This window comes from Nycticebus coucang, chromosome 21 (assembly GCF_027406575.1).
Source record: "Nycticebus coucang isolate mNycCou1 chromosome 21, mNycCou1.pri, whole genome shotgun sequence".
In the NCBI taxonomy this organism is placed as follows: domain Eukaryota; kingdom Metazoa; phylum Chordata; class Mammalia; order Primates; family Lorisidae; genus Nycticebus; species Nycticebus coucang.
Genome location: NC_069800.1, coordinates 61,375,522 through 61,387,579, shown reverse-complemented (window position 1 = coordinate 61,387,579; position 12,058 = coordinate 61,375,522). Strand labels below are relative to the sequence as shown.

The window sequence follows — 12,058 nt, the reverse complement described above, 5'->3', positions numbered from 1 at the left end:
AAGAGCAGGTGTCCTCAAACTTTTTAAACAGGGGGCCTGTCCCTCAGACCGCTGGAGGGCCGGACTATAGTTTAAAAAAAAAACAACTATGAACAAATTCCTATGCACACTGCACATATCTTATTTTGAAGTAAAAATATAAAACGGGAACAAATACAATCACACCACCTCATGTGGCCCGCGGGCCACAGTTTGAGGATGCCTGACTAAGAGTGATGCAAAGTCACACCAGGAACAGCTGATAGCCACCTTCCACCTCCATTCTTGTCCTCAAGCCACCCCAAACAACACTGATACCAATAGTAATATAAGTGAAACAGAATTGGGCAAGGCTGTGCTTAAATCCTGAAATGGTGCTTTGATTTAATATGTAAAAGGCAGAACCCAACTAGCCATCTATCAGCGGAATAACTGTCCACCACTGAGAAGAAAAAACTCAGGTTCCATAGACCCAGTTAGGTATCTGTATGAACAAAGTATTCATTTTACTAATCACATCTGTACCTTTTTTTTTTTTTTCCAGTTTTTGGCTGGGGCTGGGTTTGAACCCACCATCTCCAGCATATGGGACCGGCGCCTTACTCCTTGAGCCACAGGCACTGCCCTCACATCTGTACTTTTATTTATTTATTTATTTATTTTGGTTTTTGGCCGGGGCTGGGTTTGAACCCGCCACCTCCGGCATATGGGACCGGCGCCCTACTCCTTGAGCCACAGGCGCCGCCCTGTACTTTTATTTCATTTTCTAAAGGTCTGTCCCAGTTGATCATGTTGGTCACATATCAGGTAAAGATTTGTTTCTCTAGTGCTATAGGATTACTTATAATTATATGCTAATTCGTACACCATTTCTACTCAGAGTTAACAAAGACAAGTAAAAATGGTGTGCTTGTTATGCAAACACAGATCTCTTGATACCTTCTCAGGGAATAAAAGAGATTATGACTCAGTGTTTTGTTCTGATTGGATTTTACTTTGTTTCGAGGGGATGAGTCAGGGAAGGCTTCCTGGAGGAAGTGACATCTAAGGCAAGCCAAGCACAGAAGGATCAGTGCAAGTTAGTCAGAAGTGGGGAGCAGGGTGGGGTGGGGGGACACCCTGAGAAGGAAAGACCAAGTGCTTAGGTCTCAGAGAGAACAACCCCGCGGGGAGTGGCTGCCTGCCAGGGTGGGGGACCAGGAAAGCATCACAGGGGTGGGGAGGGGGGAGCAGTGCTGGAGGTAGGAAAGGCAGGACCTGCCACAGACAGCTGTGTAAATCAAGTTAAAGTCAGCTTCACCTAAGAGCAAGAGAGAGCATGAAATGGTTTTAAGTGAGTGACTAACTTGATTCAATTTTCATTCCAGAAAGAGGGCGGCAGCAGCAGCATGAGAAAGGAGAGCTGGCCATCATTTAGGAGATGGGCACAGCGCCAGGTGGGAGCTGGAGGTGGCCTGAGCTAAGGTGGCAAAGTGAGGATGCAGACAGTGGGGTCTGAAGGGCATCTTCAAAGCAGGACTGAGGGCTGGTGAGAAAGACTGGAGGGAGGCCGCGGAAGCGGGGGAAGGAACCCAGCAACGGGCTTGGGTGACTGAGGGAAGGGAGGTGCCAGTTCTGCTGTTGAGGACACTAGAGTTCGCAGATATGGAAGGCAGTGGGAAGTTTTGTGTTGGACATGCTAAGTGTGGAATTCCCAGGAGACAGAATCTTGGGGCATCCGGCAGGCAACAGAATTGTGAGGTGGCAGCGAGACTGCAGATGGGACCTGGGAAACGGGGTGGTCAGAAGTCAGAGGGAGTTTTTCATTTTAATCTGGGAGTAGGCTGATGGGAAAGGGAGAGAATATTTAGAGACTCAAAGTCCTTGAGAAGGTCACAAAGGGTAGGAGCCAGCACACAGGTGGAGGACAGGCTTGAGTAAGAGCAGGCTTTGTGCTTCCTCCATAGGGCAGGAGAAACAAGGGCAGAAGGGAACAGGGAGGGAGGAACAGGCTGGGGTGACTACAGGCCTGCACCCTTTGGCACTGGAATTGGGGAGCAAAAGCCACTTGACATGATGTGGCTTGTCTCCGATATCTGAAGCAACTCGCCCAAGAGGTGAGTCGACTTGGCCTTAGAATGGAGACCCAGCCCGATGCAAATGCCAGGCTCACACGCTCCAATGCTGGCAGCCCTCGGCCCACTTCCCTGCAAAGCTGCCACAGTGGCAGCTCCACCCAGCCTGAGGGAATCCAAACAAGGGGCAGGAGAAACAGTTGTTACCAAGGGGACTCTTTAGCAATCCTTTGGGTCCTGTCTCTGCAGAGATGAGAAATTGACAAAGGGCCTTAATCCTCCCTTAATCCTGCACACTGCCAACTGTGAGCAGCCTGCCCCTCTTGCTCCCTGAGTTACTAAGACAAGCTACCCACTGACTCTGGACATTTAAAGAATGGGAGGAAGGCAGAGAGGGAAGAGAGGGGAGCAAAGGAAGAAGATTCCTTCTTATTAAGGTGTCTGGAAGGGAGAAGCTTCTGGAGTGACCTGTCCCACTCACTGCAGCAGACCCAGGCGCTGGCAGCTGCTCCCTGGTGTGGGACCATAGGCTCGTCTAGGCTCAGTTTGGAGACATGTCAGTAACTGAATTCCAGCACGGTGCTTGTTCCAGGTCTAACTCAGCAATCATCATAGCTTCCTGCTAATGAGCACCGAGACTCAGGTGCTTCAAATGTGTTCCAACAACCCTCAGATTACCCGCAATCTGCAGGGGAGAAAATGCTGAGCTGCCCAGCGAGTGTGTCACAAACCCAGAATCTGAGCAACGGAGGCGGCGTGGCAGAGTGGTCCCTGCAGCAGCCACACCGCCGGAGTGGGAAGCCCTACCGCTTGCCAGTTGTGTGATCTCAGGAAGGCTGTGTACACCCTGTGTGCTGCTGTCTCATCTGTGAAAAAGGAGTATTAAAAGGACCCACCTGATAAGGCTGGTATGAGGTTTTAATGAGTTCATTCATACTTATAAAATTCACAGAAAAGGGTGGTGTCTGTGGCTCAAAGGACTAGGGCACTGGCCCCATAAGCCGGAGGTGGCGGGTTCAAACCCAGCCCTGGCTAAAAACTAAAAACAGCAAAAAAAAAAAAAAAAAAAAAATCACAAAAAATATCTTAATTGTGTTAGGGTAGCTTTTTTTTTTTTTTTTTTTTGTAGAGACAGAGTCTCACTTTACAGCCCTCGGTAGAGTGCCGTGGCCTCACACAGCTCATAGCAACCTCCAACTCCTGGGCTTTAGCAATTCTCTTACCTCAGCCTCTCGAGTAGCTGGGACTACAGGCGCCCGCTTTTTTTTTTTTTTGAGATGTGTCTTGCTATGTTGCTCAGGCTGGTCTTGAACTCCTGAGCTCAAGTGACCCTCCTGCCACAGCTTCTCTAATAGCTAGGACTACGGTTTTGTACCACTGCGCCTGCCTATTTGCTGTCCTTATTACTGGAGACTATTTCTCCACCTCTCCATGTCCATCAGTGGCCTCATATCAAGTCAAGCCAAATAAGCATATGGTCTAAATAAAAAGAATGTGCTTTCTACGAAGATACAGCTTCAAGACAAGGCACCTTCCTTCCAAGTAGGCGGCCACCCCCTACCCCGCCTTCTTTCACCCATAGAATTTCTCCACCTATCAGTCTGTTTGTACTCTCTTTGCCTTATTGGCTTCCAGCCTTCCACCCAGTCAATACTGCAAGATCCATTAAAAGAGCTTTTTCTTCTTTTTTAACTCAAGAAAAAAAAAAATTAAGAGATAGGGTTTCACTCTATTGCCCTGGCCAGAGTACAGAGACACAATCCCAGCTCACTGCAACCTACAACTACTAGGCTCAAGCAATCCTCCTGCCTCGTCCTCCCAAGAAGGTAGGACTTACAGGTATTGCCACCATACCCAATTAATTTTTAAAGTTTTTTTTTTTTTTTAATAAAAATGGGGTCTTTCTATGTTGCCCAGGCTGGATTATTTTTCCTTATATTAAAATAAAGGCATTGGGGAGTTGTGGTGGCTCATGCCTATAATCTTAGCACTCTGGGAGGCCAAGGCAAGAGGATCACTTGAACTCAGGAGTTTGAGACCAGCTTGAGCAAGATCAAGACCCTTTCTTTACTAAAAATAGAAAACTTAGCCAGGCAATGTTTTGAGTGCCTGCAGACCCAGCTACTTGGAAAGCTGAGGCAGAAGGATTTCTTGAGCCCAGGAGTTGGAGATTGCTGTGAGCTAGGTTGAGGCCATAGCCTGGGCAAGAGTGAGATTCCGTCTCAAAAACTGAACTAAACTGCATTAACACATTTAATGAAGGAGAAGTGAGGAGTACCTTAAATGAGTAAGGAGGTATTTGAAAGGCAGGCATATGAGAGTTTCCTGCGCTTATCTCTTCCATGTGACCTAGACTGAGCCAACTGGAGTCCTACCCTGAGATTTTTTTTTTTTTTTTTTTGAGACACAGTCTCACTTTGTTATCCTTGGTAGAGCGCTGTCGCATCATAGCTCAGAGCAACATCCAATTCTTGGGTTCAAGCAATTCTGTTGGCCTCAGCCTCCTGAGTAGCTAGGACTACAGGCATCCGCTACAACACCCAGCTATTTTTAGAGACAGGGTCTCACTCTTGCTTAGGCTGGTCTCGAACTCAGGCAATCCACCTGCCTCGGCCTCCCAGAGTGCTAGGATTATAGGCATGAACCACCGCACCCGGCCCTACCCTGAGATTTTTCAGTGAAATCTTTGTAGTTCTACCTTTCCATGCCCCCACCAGGAGAGAAGACTCATAAATCTATTTGTGTTAGACTCTATGAAACTGAGTGACCAATGTTTGCTAACATGCAGGTGCACTCCTACTTAAAATGACAGCTCCTTGCCCCAGCTATTCTTTCCCTCTAGTTCTGAATCTTTCACCTTGTGTTGTGGCTTGAGCTCACCCCAGTGGCCAGATGAAGGATTGTTGTTAATTAGCAGGAGAAAAGGCTACCCCCTTTGCTAGAGTGCTATGGCATCAGCCTAGCTCACAGCAACCTCAAACTCCTGGGCTCAAGTGATCCTTGTGTTTCAGCTCCCAAGTGGTTGCGGCTACAGGCACCCACCACCATGCTTGGCTAATGTTACTACTTTTTTTGTGGAGATGGGGTCTCATAATGTTGCCTAGGCTGCTCTCAAATTCTTGGCCTCCCAGTGCTAGGATTAGATACAAAACACCCCATCTGACCTTATGTATATCCTTTTTTTTTTTTTTTTTTAGTTTTTGGCCCGGTTTGAACCTGCCACCTCCAGTATATGGGCCCAGCGTCCCACTCCTTTGAGCCACAGGTGCTGCCCTATATATCCTTTTAAATCAGTTAAAAAGGACAATTTCCAAGTGGGCTATTCCCCCCACCCCAGACACACTGGGCAATGTCTGGGGACATTTTTGTTTGTTACAACCTGGAGGATCAGGGATGCCACTGGCATTTAGTGAGTAGAGGTCAGGGATGCTGCAAAACATCCTATGGTTCACAGGACAGCCCCACAACACAGAATTACCTGTCCCCAACATCAACAGTGTCAACATTTGGGAAACCCTGTTCTGAAGAGAAGCTATGCAAATATAAGACTGTGTGGCAGATTTTCCAGGTCTTGGCCCGCAGGTTTATTTTTCTTTTCCTTTAGACTAAAGGCCGCTGCCACAAACATGCTTCGCCAGATCCTTGGTCAGGCCAAGAAGCATCCGAGCTTGATTCCTCTCTTCGTATTTACTGGGGCCGGAGGTACTGAAGCAGCACTGTATGTCTTGTGTCCGGCATTGTTCAATCCAGATCTTAGTTGGGCCAGAAAAAATAACCCAGAATCCTGGAACAAACTGGGGTCCCACTGATCAATACAAGTTCTACTCAGTGAATGTGGATTACAGCAAACTGAAGAAAGAAGGTCCAGACTTCTAAACCAAACGTTTCACAATAAAGCTGCTTAGCATGAAGGTCTTCCAGAAGCCATTTGCGCAATTTTCCACTTAACCAGGAAATATTTTTCCTCTAAATGCATGAAATCATGTTGATGTATTGTGTTGAGGATTACACTGATTAATAAATATCTGAAACTTAGGGAAAAAAAAAGACCGAGTACCTATGTTCTTTCAGTTGTCTTTTCCCCATAAGGTTGTGCCCTGTTTTTTCCCACTTATCAAGTATATCTTGGAGATCACCCCACCTCTGTGCAGAGTCATGGGCCTCACTCCTTTTAAGGTACGCAGTGTAACCCCACTGACTGGATGTTCTACAGGTGATTGCACAATCTCTAGTTGGTGGAATTTAGGTGGTTTCCAGTTTTTTTACTATCACAAATAACACTGCAATGAATATCCTTGTAAGTAGAGCATCTCAGGCTTTGGGGATCTATCTTTAGAACATATTCCTAGAAGTAGAATTGTTTGGCAAAGAGCTTGTGCCTTTTACCTTGTCATGGGAGTAGAATGGAGGCCAACTTTCAGCAGTTAGGGAGTCTCTGGTTTCAATCACTCAACAAAACTCCTAATAGTCATAAAAGGGAACACAACATGTGTAAAATGTGGTCCCAGCTTATAGGCAGAATATCAAGATAAATGAGACGTGAATAAGAAATAAGGCTCGGGCGGCACCTGTGGCTCAGTCGGTAAGGCGCCGGCCCCATATGCCGAGGGTGGCGGGTTCAAATCCGGCCCCGGCCAAACTGCAAACCAAAAAAATAGCCGGGCATTGTGGCGGGCACCTGTAGTCCCAGCTACTCGGGAGACTGAGGCAAGAGAATCGCTTAAGCCCAGGAGTTGGAGGTTGCTGTGAGCTGTGTGAGGCCACGGCACTCTACTGAGGGCCATAAAGTGGGACTCTGTACAAAAAAAAAAAAAAAGTTAAATTTTGGCGGCGCCTGTGGCTCAGTCGGTAAGGCGCCAGCCCCATATACCGAGGGTGGCGGGTTCAAACCCGGCCCCGGCCAAACTGCAACCAAAAAAAATAGCCGGGCGTTGTGGCGGGTGCCTGTAGTCCCAGCTACTCGGGAGGCTGAGGCAAGAGAATCGCTTAAGCCCAGGAGTTGGAGGTTGCTGTGAGCTGTGTGAGGCCACGGCACTCTACCGAGGGCCATAAAGTGAGACTCTGCCTCTACAAAAAAAAAAAAAAAAGAAATAAGGCTCAAGAAAGTTTCCAAGCTCACCAAGAGTTCCCATCTTGCTAATCCAGCAGCCACACACAGGTCACTTTCTTATTAATTTCTCAGAAAACTCTATGGAGATGCTTTGCTTGGTTCCTTGGCCTCTCTTTTCATTTATTCATTTATTTGAAACATGGTCTTGCTCTGTCACCCAGGCTACAGTGCCTTGGCGTCATCATAGCTCATTTCGACCTCAAGCTCCTGGGCTCCAGTGATCTATCTCAACCTCCTGAATTGCTGAGACTACAGGTACCCACCACCACATTCGGCTAATTTTTCTATTTTTAGTAGAGATGGGGTCTTACTCTTGCTCAGGCTGGTCTTGAACTCCGGAGCTTAAGCAATCCAACAACCTCAGCCTCCCAGAGTGCTGGGATTACAGGTGTGAGCCATTGTGTGCAGCCAAAATCTTCTTTAAAAAATTAAAGAAAAAACTAGGCCAAGCACATTGGCTCACGCCTGTAATGCTGACACTCTGGAAGGCTGAGGCCAGTGGATTACCTGAGCTCACCAGTTCGAGACCAGCCTGAGGGAGACACTCTATTTTAAAAATAGGGCGTTGTGGCAGGCACCTGTAGTCCCAGTTGAGACAAGAGAATAGCTTGAGTCCAGGAGTCTGAGGTTGCTGTGAGCTATGATGTCACAGCACTCTACCAAGGGCAACAAATAAAAAAAAATTTTTTTTAAATAATAAATAACAAGTTTTTCTTCATACAGGTCAAAATCTTAAGCTCAGAGCAATAGTGATGGGCATACCAGCCTGGCACAGAAAATGCTTTCTTTGCCTTGTTTGTTAATGGCTTCACTCTAAACTCAGTAATTTAGGCTAAAAAATAGAAGGTCGGTAGAAAAGACTGCCTTTTGAACTAAATTGGTCTCCAAAACACATTTTTTTTTTTTTTGGCATTTATCTGGCTATTTCGGAAACCCTTTTGTAAAAGAAATTTATGTGAATAAAGGAAATTCCCATTTGTAAGACTTCTACCTCTGTCCACCAGGAAAAGAGTGAGCCCTGTCCCTGGAAACTCTTAAAATGCAACAGGCATTGTCTCAAATCTACATGACAAGTCCACCTTTGTTTAAGGTTCCGACTGTCTTATTCTAACTCAGCCTTTATCTAGTCCTAGACTCTTTCTTGGTTTGGGTAGAAGTGTTATTTTAGGCCTGAAATCTCAATTCTATGTCTTTTCTTTTTTTTTAAATTCTATGTCTTTGAGATATAAATTTTCTACCTTATTTTAGCTAAGTCATCCTCTTGGAAATACGAATTTGGAGTAGAAAATTTTTAGATAGGTATTAAAAATGAGAAAAATGAGGGCGGCACCTGTAGCTCTGTGAGTAGGGCGCCGGCGAACTGCAACAAAAAATAGCCAGGCATGGTGGCCAGCACCTATAGTCTCAGCTACTCAGGAGGCTGAGGCAAGAGAATCGCCTAAGCCCAGGATTTGGAGGTTGCTGTGAGCTGTGACGACAGAGCACTCTACCGAGGGCAATAAAGTGAGATTCTGTCTCTACCAAAAAAAAAAAAAAAAAATAGGGCGGTGCCTGCGGCTCAAAGGAGTAGGGCACCAGCCCCATATGCCGGAGGTGGCGGGTTTAAACCCAGCCTCTGGCCAAAAACTGCAAAAAAAAAAAATAATAAATAAATAATAATAATAACAAAAATGGGGAAAAAATCAAATGGACAATGATGAGTTTAAAACCATAGTTGGGTTGGCCAAAGGAAGCCCCTGCTGGTCACACAAAATTACCGGGCCCTAAACCAGACCCCAGTCTGGATTTTTTTTTTTTGCAAGAGTCTCACACAATAGCCTGGGCTTAGAGTGCCCTGGCATCAGCCTTGCTCATAGCAAACTCAAACTCTCAAGAAATCCTCTTGCCCCAGCTTCAAGAGTAGCTGGGACTACAACCACAAGCCACCATGCCCAACTAATTTTTTTTTTTTCTATTTTTAGTGGAGATGGGGATCTCACTCTTGTTCAGGCTGGTCTGGAACTCCTGACTTCTGACCTCAAGGATCCTCCCTCCTCAGACTTCCAGAGTGCTAGGATTATAGGTGTGAGCCACTATGCCCAGCCCTTACTTTGATTCTTATTTAAAGGTATTTACAATCATCTATAGTCCAAAACTGCTTTTTCTTCGAGGAGATTCCTGGGAAAGAGTCTGACAAGTACTCTTGAATATAGGTTCCTGATAATCTTAAGATCATACAATTCAACTGGGTAAAAATTCCAAGAACTCTTATGAAGAAACTGATTACTTTTATAAAACTGCTAACCCAATGTTAAGTAGAACAAGAATTAATTAAATACCAGGGAAATACTTTGGCAGATTTTCATGTTAAACCAGTCAGTACTGAAATTGTTAAGATAATGCAATTTGAATAAAATCCATAAGATTGATCCAAGGCAAATTATTTATTTAATAAACTGTGCCGTGGACCTGAACTGGAGAAGAAAAATTGGTCTTTAAGACATTGTAAATTGGGCAAGCACCTGTGGCTCAGTGAGTAGGGCGCTGGCCCCATATACTGAGGGTGGCGGGTTCAAACCCAGCCCTGACCAAATTGCAACAAAAAAAATAGCTGGGCATTGTGGCGGGCACCTGTAGTCACAACTACTCGGGAGGCCAAGGCAAGAGAATTGCCTAAGCTCAAGAGCTGGAGGTTGCTGTGACCTATGATGCCACGGCACTTTACCAAGGGTGACAAAGTGAGACTGTCTGTAAAAAAAAAAAAAAAAAGACGTTGTAAATTCATGGGCTGGGCGGGTGGCTCATGCCTGTAATCCTAGTACTCTGGGAAGCCAAGAGGGTGGAATGCTTGAGCTCACAAGTTGGAGACTAGCCTGAGCAAGAGCAAGATCCTGTCTCTAAAAAAATAGCCAGGTGCGGGCGCCAGCCCCATATACCGAGGGTGGCGGGTTCAAACCCAGCCCCGGCTGAACTGCAACCAAAAAATAGCTGGGCATTGTGGTGCGTGCCTGTAGTCCCAGCTACTCAGGAAGGTGAGGCAAGAGAATCGCTTAAGCCCAGGAGTTGGAGGTTGCTGTGAGCCGTGTGATGCCATGGCACTCTACCGAGGGCCATAAAGTGAGACTCTGTCTCTACAAAAAAAAAAAAAAAATAGCCAGGTGTTGTGGTGGGCGGCTGTAGTCCCAGCTACCAGGGAGGCTGAGGCAAGAAGATCACTTCAGCCCAAGAGTTTGAGGTTGTTGTGAGCTGTGATGCCATGGCACTCTACCCAGGGTGACAGAGTCAGACTGTCCCCCCCCTCCCAAAAAAAGAAATTATGAATTCAATTTTTTTTTTTTTTGTAGAGACAGAGTCTCACTTTATGGCCCTCGGTAGAGTGCCATGGCATCACACAGCTCACAGCAACCTCCAACTCCTGGGCTTAAGCGATTCTCTTGCCTCATGAATTCAATTTTGAGTGTGGACTCATGAAACCAGATAGCCACTTGGTTCTTCCATCATTAAAAGTTCTGCATTCCCGCCTGTAGTCCCAGCTGCTCAGGAGGCTGAGACAAGAGAATCACATAAGTCCAAGAGCTAGAGGTTGCTGTGAGCCGTGTGACGCCACGGCACTCTACCAAGGGCAGTAAAGTGAGACTCTGTCTCTACAAAAAAAAAAAAAAGTTCTGCATTCCAGGCTGGGCACGGTGGCTCACGCCTGTAATCTCAGCACTTGGGAGGCTGAGACCAGTGGACTGCCTGAGCTCAAACATTTGAGACCAGCTTGAGCAAGAGCGATACCCACCCCCACCTCAAAAAAATAGCCAGGCAATGCTCACTTGGGCAGCACATATATTAAAATTGGAATGATACAGAGAAGATTAGCATGGCCCCTGCACAAGGATAACATGCAAATTCGTGAAGCGTTTCATATTAAAAAAAAAAAAAAAAATAGCCAGGCATGTGGAGGGAGACTGTAGTCCCAGCTACTTGGGAGGCTAAGGCAAGAGAATCACTGAAGTCCAAGAGTTTGAGGTTGTTGTGAGCTGTGACACCACAATACTCTACAGAGGGCAATAAAGTGAGATTCTGTCTCAGAAAAAAAAAAATTTCTGTCTTCCACAACTCATCATGACATATATAAAATGGGAATAAAAAATTGCTGTGGTGAGTATTCATAATCAATATTTGGCTTGTCACACTCATAACAGGATTTGAATTTGTTCTTGTAAACATGGTGTAAACCCAAGAGCTGGAGGTTGCCCTGAGCCCAGTGACGCCACAGCACTCTACAGAGGGCAGTAAAGTGAGACTCTGTCTCTACAAAAAAAAAAAAAAAAATGGCTTTATGGCTGGGCACGGTGGCTCACGCCTGTAATCCTACCAATCTGGGAGGCCAAGGCAGGTGGATTGTTTGAGCTCACCAGTTCGAGACCAGCCTGAGCAAAACAGCAAGACCTCCCCCCAACTAAAAATGGAAAATTTGAGGCAAGAGGATCGCTCGAGCACAAGAGTTGGAGGTTGCTGTGAGCTATGACGCCACAGCACTCTACCCAGGGTGACAGCTTGAGACTCAGTCTCAAAAAAAAAAAAAGGCTTTACTTTATAGGGCATTTCTGGAGAAACCTCCAGTGATAGAGGTACTTGTTTCACTGGACAAGCTATAAAACAGTTAAATAAAATATTACAAACACAATGTCATTAGGCCAAGTTAATCAACTGGGTTGCCTTTATCAAAGGTACTATGGATTGATGGCAATCAGATCCATGTCTACTGAAAAACATAGATTGACCCCTTATGAAAGTTACTGGAAGAACTATGCCCCCGAAAATAAAAGCTCATTTATCTCTTGCTTTTCTAAATACTGACATGACTAAATACTCTAAAGCTTTAATCCATTAGGCCAAAGTATATTTTACCAGGTAAAGGGACCCTTCCACGACCCCCAACTAAGGA

General features: G+C 45.8%; 1 non-coding gene and 1 pseudogene across 1 annotated transcript; both read left to right on the top strand.

The window, feature by feature from the left end:
* Positions 1–5,659: 5,659 nt before the first annotated feature.
* LOC128573331 (cytochrome c oxidase subunit NDUFA4-like) lies at positions 5,660–5,909 on the top strand (annotated as a pseudogene).
* A 5,023-nt stretch (positions 5,910–10,932) lies between these two features.
* LOC128574300 (U6 spliceosomal RNA) lies at positions 10,933–11,039 on the top strand. Its single transcript, XR_008376677.1, has one exon. It is a non-coding gene; the product is annotated as a U6 spliceosomal RNA (small nuclear RNA).
* Positions 11,040–12,058: the final 1,019 nt, after the last annotated feature.